This window comes from Nematolebias whitei, chromosome 7 (genome assembly GCF_014905685.2).
Source record: "Nematolebias whitei isolate Nwh7 chromosome 7, NemWhi1, whole genome shotgun sequence".
Classification (NCBI taxonomy): domain Eukaryota; kingdom Metazoa; phylum Chordata; class Actinopteri; order Cyprinodontiformes; family Rivulidae; genus Nematolebias; species Nematolebias whitei.
The window spans coordinates 23,600,646-23,609,849 of NC_056504.1; positions in this window are offsets into that span (position 1 = coordinate 23,600,646).

Sequence of the window (9,204 nt, forward strand, 5' to 3'; positions counted from 1 at the left end):
TATATATTTATCTATATTTATTTATAGATATAAATATATATATATGTGTATAAATTAAAACTGATGAACCAGATTCTACAAAAACATTACATTTAAATTTTTATAGGTTTTCATCATCATTTGATGTATTTGCTCTCATTGTGTCTACTTTTAATGTTCATTTTAAATGTGTGGTTTCCTTTCTTGTTCACATATATACATTTTATTTTTAGCTTTGCTTTAAAGTTCTTGTTTTGTGATTTGTACATTCGTGAGTTAAAATAAAGTTGAACTGAAGGTCGTCTCTTCTTTAAACATGTTTGAGGGAAATATTCCTGATATCCAATAGTTTTGTGTCTTTTTATGATTTTCAGCTGAGTTAACAGTCATTAAAGTGAAAACAGGATTTCACGATGAAGCTGGCACCGTTTTTTTTTTTTGTTTTTTTTTTATTAAATCTTCAACGCTCTGCTGGTCTCGCACGACACTGCCCGCAGTCACACGATCCTCTCCTCGGGAGAGGAGGAAGCTGGGAGGCTCATCCTCCCAGCTCCAGCTCAGCTGGTGACTCACAGAGGCTGTTCCAAGACTCCAGCCGCGCGTAATCATGAAGGTCCGACCCGCGCAGACAGGCGGACAGAGACGGGTCTGCGACGAACGGTGGAAGCGATTTTAAAAAAACATTTTACGTGTAAAAAAAATAATAATTTTAAAATCGCTTCAGCATTTTTTTAAAACATTTTTTGTATAAAAACAAAATGTTATTTTATTTAAAAATCGCTTCCAGCGTCCGTCCCAGACTGTCCAGTCCGCCTGACTGCCGGGTGGGATCGGGATTCAGCCTTCATGTTTACGCGCGGCCGGGGTCTCGCAACGGCCATCTGCGAGTCTCCATCTCCAGCTTCGCAGTGACCTGCGGAGCTCTGAGCACACAAGGCTGGTATCCGGAACCCGAGCCTCCGAGTCGGCACATCGAAGGATCTTCCGCGGTGACCAGCTGAACTTGGAGCCGGGGAGATGACGCCCTGCCCGGTCTGGCGCTCCGAGGCTCCGGAGGGAGAATCGGGGTACACCAGCAGAGCTCCATCCAGCTTGCTCTGAATTATGTTGTCGGCCACCAAGCACAAAAAATGCCAGCACATCAACATTAGACCAAGATGTTGTCAGTATTGTTTTTAAAATCTTTCAAATAAGTCCAGCCGCTGCTCCAGTCCGAGAAATTGCAAATGGCAGATTATTGTTTTGAAACGTTTCTGAAGGATCCAGTGACTCCGCCCCCGACTCCGCCCCCGACCAACCAGTGACCGACAGTGTACTGACGTCACGTTTTTGTACCTCTTCGTACCGGTTAGAACCACAGAGCCAAGGGTACTGAAAATAGTAACAGGTGCTAAGTACCGGTACTAATGGAAAAGCCTCAGAACCGGGCCAAGTAGGGTCGAGTCGGCCCGTACCGGTACTAATGGAAAAGGGGCATAAGAGGGGGACAGTTGAACCCGGAGGCCTCCACCCCTGTTTAATGATGGACGATTTCTTTTCACAAAGATGGCCTCCTTTACTCCTCTCTCAAACCATCGTTCCTCTCTGTCCAGGATGTGAACATCTTCATCCTTGAAAGAGTGACCGCTGGCCTGGAGATGAGTGTAGACCGCAGAATCCTGGTGAAAATAATTTGTTCACCTGTGTTCTCTTTTCCAGTTTCCTGGTTCCTCGTGTTTTTGGATCTCCTCATGACCTGATCTGGATCCCTCGGCCTGTCAGGTATTCCTCGTGCCATTTTTGCCTCCAGTTGCCAGCCTTCCTCGTTCCCTTGGACCCTCGTTGGATTTCCCTCTGCTGCTCACTCCTTGGACTGAAGGACCAGCTCCCCTCCTTCGGGTTTGGACTGTAAGGACAAAAACGCTCTTCAAACAAACCACTCTGGTCTTCCCCTCTAGACCAACATTAACCTGTCGTCCCTCTTTCCAGGAGCCGCTGAGAAGCAGCGTGTGGATTGATTATCACTGTAAATAATAAACACTGTTCTTTTGTACTTCCCCTGTGTCTGCCTCATTCTGGGTCTCATATCATCTGGGTTCCCCACGCACTCCTAACAGAAATGCTCCAGCCACAAAAGATCCAGAATGAGACCAAGAGCGAGCAGACAACCCCCGGTTCCTCGGAGGAACGGATTGATGGGTTGGATAAAGTTTTACATCAGGTGCTGACTCACCAAACCACAGTCCAGTCCAACCTTCAGGAGCTTGGAGGTATGATTTATTCCATTAAACGTCAACTGCAAGCTTCTTCCTCCTCAGCTCCAGTCGTTCCACCAGCCCCCGTGGCTCCTGGTCCCACTCCTCCTGTTCAACAAATATTCATTAAACCTTCTGAGTTCTTCACCGGAGACCCTGACCAATGTGGCGGCTTCTTGCTGCAGTGCAGACTCGCCTTCGAGGGGGCTCCCTCTCAGTTCTCCTCGGACGCAGCCAAGATCACCTTTTTCGTAAGTCAGCTCAAGGGTAACGCTCTCCGGTGGGCTTACTCGTTTCTTCTGAGCCATGATAATCCCCCTGCAACCTATGAACTATTTCTGCATGAGTTTCGTAGGATTTTTGATCGCCCCCTGCAGACGTCGAACGCCGCCAAACGTTTGTTGAATTTACGACATGGCCGTCGTAACGCTTCGGAGTTCGCCCTGGAGTTTCGGATCCTTGCTGCCCAAACAGGATGGGACGAGCCTGCCCTCCAAGGTATTTTCTTAAACTCCTTATCTGATTTTCTCAAAGACCAGATGGCCACGCGAGACGAGCCCGAGACTTTCGACAAGTTAATAGACCTTGCCATCTCCATCGATGACCGTTTCCGGGAAAGGAGAGAGACAAACTACAATTCCCATCGATCCCCGACTTCCGGGTTTCCGACTTCTCCAGGTGAGCCCAAGTCTGCACCTTTGTACTACGTTTCCCAGAATCCTCCCACTTCCGGGTTCACGACCCCTCGCCACGAGTCCGCTTCACCCAAGCAGTCTCCCTTGAACTACAACTCCCAGTCCTCCATGCTTCCTGGTTTCAACCAATCATCTTCTTTTCCTCCACGAGATCGCTCGCCCGAGCCTATGCAGGTGGGGCACGCACGGCTGACTCCTGCAGAGAGACAGCGGCGTGTATCCGCCCGTCTCTGCATTTATTGTGGTAACCCTGGTCATTTTCTGCCCCACTGTCCATTTGGGGGAAATGAGAACTTCCACCAGTAAAGTGGGAGTTCCTTGTGGGAACTTCTGCGTTAATCTCCCCATTTAAACTGTTGCTTCCCATGGTCATTCAGACACCTGACCATCGCTTTTCGTTTTCTGCTCTCATCGACTCGGGTGCTGAACAAAACCTGATTAGTGCTGATTTAGTTAGAAAACATTCTTTGCCTACTCGTGAGATTCCTCCAATTTCTGTCGCCGGCCTAACCGGAGACACATTGACCCGTATAAACCTTAAAACTATCGATTTGCATGTCATCATCTCAGGTAATCATCATGAGATGACCGACTTCTTTGTGTTCAACTCTCGTACGCCCCAAATAATTTTAGGTTTCCCTTGGCTTCGAAACCATAACACTGTTATTAATTGGGAGCGCGGCTGCATTGACAAATGGAGCGACAAGTGTCTCAGTAACTGTCTTCGCTCCGCCATTAACGAGTTCCCTCGGGACACGCGTCCTCTGGAGGAGATCGACCTCACCTCTGTTCCTGCTGAATACCGCAACCTAGCGGCAGTCTTTAGCAAACAACGCGCCTCGTCTCTTCCTCCTCATCATCCCTATGACTGCTCGATTGACTTATTACCTGGCGCCCCCTTGCCGTCAAGTAGACTTTATAATCTTTCTGGTCCCGAAAGGGAATCTATGTCCAATTATATTAATGAATCCCTTGCCTCAGGTATTATTAGACCCTCGACCTCCCATTTGGGAGCCGGTTTCTTTTTCGTTTCTAAGAAAGATAAAACTCTCAGGCCATGCATTGATTACCGCGGATTAAACAACATAACTATAAAAAATAAGTATCCGCTTCCCCTCATTAACTCGCTGCAGGAACAATTACAGTCGGCTTCTTGCTTTAATAAACTCGACTTAAGAAACGCTTACCACCTCGTGCATATTAAGAAGGGCGATGAGTGGAAAACAGCTTTTCGCACTCCTTTGGGTCATTTTGAATATTTAGTTATGCCCTTTGGGTTGACCAATGCCCCCGCGGTTTTTCAGGCGCTCGTCAACGATGTCCTGCGCGACTTTATTGGTAATTTTGTTTTCGTCTACCTCGACGATATTCTTATTTTTTCTTGCGACCCCTCTCAGCACATGGCTCACGTCCGCACGGTTCTTCAGCGGCTGCTGGAGAATCAGTTGTTCGTTAAGGTGGAGAAATGTGAGTTTAATACCTCCACCGTCTCCTTCCTAGGTTTTATTTTTGAGGGCGGACGTTGTCGAACCGACCCCGAGAAGACCAGGGCGGTAGTCGACTGGCCGACCCCCGAGTCCACGAAACAGTCACAACGTTTCCTGGGCTTCACAAATTTTTACAGGCGGTTTATTAAGGATTATAGTCGTGTCGCCGCCCCCCTGTCTCAGCTCACTTCCACCGCCCGAGCCTTTCACTGGACCCCTGAGGCTGAGGCTACCTTCAAGAAGCTCAAGTCCCTCTTTTCCTCCACACCCATCCTCTGCCATCCAGACCCTACGCGCCAGTTCATTCTGGAGGTGGACGCCTCCGACACTGGGGTAGGGGCGGTCCTTTCTCAGCGAGCACCCTCAGACAATAAAGTTCATCCCTGCGCCTTCTTTTCCTGACGCCTCTCTCAAGCGGAGCGCAACTATGACGTGGGCAACCGCGAGCTGTTGGCGGTCAAGCTCGCGTTGGAGGAATGGCGGCACTGGTTGGAAGGCACTGAGATCCATTTTTTTCATTTGGACCGACCACAAAAATTTGACTTACCTTAGGAACGCCAAGCGTCTGACCCCCTGTCAGGCCCTTTGGTTGCTTTTTTTTAATAGATTTAATTTTGTCCTTACTTTCCGTCCGGGCTCTAAAAACGTCAAACCTGACGCCCTGTCCAGGCAGCTTGCTCCTCCTGACTCACCTGAGAGCTCCGATAACAGTGTTCCCCCCACTTGTGTTGTCGGCTCCCTCTCCTGGCCCATCACCACTACCGTTCAGGAGGCCCTTCTCTCTGAACCCAATCCTAGTGGTGGTCCCCCCGGTACCCTCTTTGTTCCTTCTAGCGTGCGGTCCGACGTGCTCCAGTGGTTCCACTCGAACAAATTCTCTTGCCACCCTGGAGTCAACCGCATGCTCGCTCTCACTAAGACTCACTTCTGGTGGCCCTCCATGTCCAAAGACATTAAGGACTTTGTTTCGGCCTGTTCCGTCTGTGCCAGGAACAAGTCTGGCACCCAACCTCCAACTGGCCCCCTGCTTCCCCTCCCAACCCCTAGTCGCCCCTGTTCCCACATCGCCCTCAATTTCGTGACCGGCCTTCCCCCATCTGATGGCAACACCACCATCCTCACTGTTGTTGACCGTTTCTCTAAGGCTGCTCTCTTTGTTCCCCTTCCTAAGCTCCCTTCTGCCCTCGAGACCGCTCACCTTCTTACCCTTCATGTTTTCAGGCTCCATAGGATCCCTTCGGACATCGTCTCCGACCGAGGCCCGCAGTTTATCTCTCAGGTCTGGCACTCCTTCTGCAAGTCGCTCGGGGCGTCCATTAGCCTTACCTCTGGCTACCATCCTCAGGCTAACGGGCAAGCTGAGCGCTGCAATCAGGAGTTGGAGTCCACCCTGCGTTGCCTGGTCAAGTCCAATCCTTCGTCCTGGAGCCAACATTTGGTTTGGGTGGAATACACCCACAATTCCCACCGTTCCTCTGCCACCGGTATGTCCCCCTTCGAAGCCTCCCTTGGCTACCTTCCCCCTCTCTTTCCCAGTCTAGAGCTCGACTGCTCGGTCCCTTCCGTGCAGCATCACTTCCGGCATTGTCGTCGCGTCTGGCGCCAGGCCAAGGCGGCCCTCCTTAGGACCGCGGCCCAGGCTAAACTGTTCGCGGACTGCCGCCGTTCAGCGACATCCGCATACCAGGTCGGCCAGCAGGTTTGGTTGTCCACCAGGGACATCAAACTGTGGGACACCCCCCGCAAGCTGGCCCCCCTGCTTCATTGGGCCTATCCCCATTACCCGCATCATTAACCCCTCTGCGGTCCGTCTCCAACTCCCCAGGGCCATGAGGATTCACCCGACCTTCCATGTTTCCCAGGTCAAGCCCGTATCCCTCAGTCCCTTGTGCCCCCCTTCTGACCTCCCCCCACCACCCCGCCTGATCGACAACCACCCTGCGTTCACCATCAGATCCATCCTGGACGTGTGATGCAGGGGTAGGGGTTTCCAGTACCTGGTCGATTGGGAGGGGTACGGTCCTGAGGAGAGGTCATGGATCCCCAGGTCCTTTGTCCTCGACCCCAGCCTCATCTCCAGGTTCTTCAGAGACCACCCCGAGAAGCGCCTCAGGTCACCTGGAGGCGATTCTTGAGAGGGGGGGTACTGTAAGGGTTCCACTGCCTGCAGCCTGCCTTGCTGATGGCCGCTGATTAACAACACCTGGTGGTCATCAGCCTGATGAGCCTCTCCATCTACAAAAGGCTGCAGCCCAGTGTGACTCATCGCTGGAGCATATCACCTCTCATGGTATAGTACTGTTGAGCTAGATATGTCTAGGTGAAAAGAATTTGTTCACCTGTGTTCTCTTTTCCAGTTTCCTGGTTCCTCGTGTTTTTGGATCTCCTCGTGACCTGATCTGGATCCCTCGGCCTGTCAGGTATTCCTCGTGCCATTTTTGCCTCCAGTTGCCAGCCTTCCTCGTTCCCTTGGACCCTCGTTGGATTTCCCTCTGCTGCTCACTCCTTGGACTGAAGGACCAGCTCCCCTACTTCGGGTTTGGACTGTAAGGACAAAAATGCTCTTCAAACAAACCACTCTTGTCTTCCCCTCTAGACCAACATTAACCTGTCGTCCCTCTTTTCAGGAGCCGCTGAGAAGCAGCGTGTGGATTGATTATCACTGTAAATAGTAAACACTGTTCTTTTGTACTTCCTCTGTGTCTGCCTCGTTCTGGGTCTCATATCATCTGGGTTCCCCGCGCACTCCTAACAGTTGGAACAGACGACTGTCAGCTGAGGCAGTGGCTGAAAAAAACGAGTCCATGCCAGAACACACCCAGGAGCATCGACTGACCCAGAGAACAACATTACGATAAGGAAATCCCAATGTAACTGATAACGCTGTATATAAACGAAGCAAATACATTTGTAGCTCAGACGTGTTTTTGATGGATGTAAGGTGCATGTGAGACTGTCTCCCATTCTAGCGCTGTGAAGATAAAATAAATCTTTGTCTGAATTCAGAACCACTTCTCAGGCTGTGATTTTTTTACTCTGTCTTCCTTCCACTGAACGATCTAAAGTTGAGGCAGTTTTTGAACTAAGTGTTTGAAGGTTGTTTCTCATAGTCTGAAGACCTCAACATACCATACAGACAAACTCCTCTTCCCTGAGTTTTCCCCGTTACCTCTACCTGTTGGTCCAGTCGAAGTGGAGCCCCGAAGCCGTCTATGGACAGATCCGAGTCCAAGCCCCGCTCTATGAGCCACGTTTCACTGAGAGCCAAAACGCAGCAGTCTTTAAAATCCTTTTTGCAGCGGACACAGCCTTGAAGTTCATCGAGTTTATTCCTGAGGGACCGCACATTTGCCAAGATGAGAGAAGGAAGAGTGATGCGCTCAACGCGTTGTCTCCTCAGCCGAAGTCTGAGCCCGCACGTCTTCCCCGCTTAAACATCTTTAAAGTTAAATATTGATTTTCTTTTTTTGGGTGTGCACAGTGTTTTTGGCCTTCCTTCTTCGTGTAACAAGGTCTGGGGCAAGTGATGTTGGTACCATTGAAAAGGTCACATTGGAATGAGTCAAATGAGCTCTCCCATATTTTTGTCAAATTCTCCTACAAGCTCAAAAAAGCACGCGGACTGAGTTGCTTGTGACCACTATATCAACGATGAGCACATAACAGACTTGGCCATACTTATATACTTAAGAATACGTACTTATTATATAATATATACTTAATACGTATATACTTAAGAAACCCTGTAAATTAAAACAGATTGCCTCATTCTGACGCAAGTAAAAAGGCTATGAATTTGAATCCTGTCCTGATTTTTGTATGTGTAAAGAGCGTTTTGGCCTTTCTCTGTTGCATAGGAAGGTCGGATGCAGGTGATCTTGGCAAGGTCCAAATGAAGTGAAACAGACATAAAAATCTGAAACATTACAGCCAAAAGTAGAAAACTCAAGCAAAAATCTGCAGATATTTGAATTACCACCCAACATCAAAAAGATGTGAAACAGAAGCAAAAACGTGGAAATTTATATCCAATGTCAAAGAGCGAAGAAACATTATTTTTTTAAGTTTTGGCTAAAATTTATCTACATTTAGAATTTGGCTGGTATTTTACATGTTGTTGTGTCTGTTTCATTCCAATTGGACAATATTGGCGTTGTAGTGAACTAAGCCTCAGGTTAAAACCTGACCCTGAAGACCTTCATGGGACAGAAACTGTTATTTCATTGATTTGAATCCAGAAATACAAATTAAGCTCATCCAGAGACTTTCTAATTTGTATCCTGAACTAATCAATTGAAAGAACATTCTCTTTTTATATTATCATTACTATTTTACAATATCTTGATAATCAAAGTGTGTTTAGTTCAAATCATTTTTAAATGTTGAAATGAACTACTCATTTTAAATCAACTGTGAAACAGTATTAATGATTTTTTAATCCTCATTCAAAGTAGAAATCAAGTTAGATGTCTGTTACAAAGTAATTATGCATTTTTTGATCTTCTGTCTGAAATGAGAAGGAGTGATGTCGGTCAAAAGTCGGAGACAGTCGCAAACAAGTTTATTGGAACGACCTGCCATGTTTTTAAAACCTCTCAGACAGAAATAAGAAACTGGTGGCACCTGTTTCCTCCCACTTCGCCAAAACATTTTTCTGTCTGTTCTTAAACATCTCCGCTGTTTTTCTGACTTGTAGTAACCTCTTACGTCACTAAAACCACACCCCTGTTGGTTCTTTCAACCAATCAGGACTTCTCAACCAGGACCGGAAACAGAACTCTTTAAATGTCGACACTTCCTAGTTCCAGT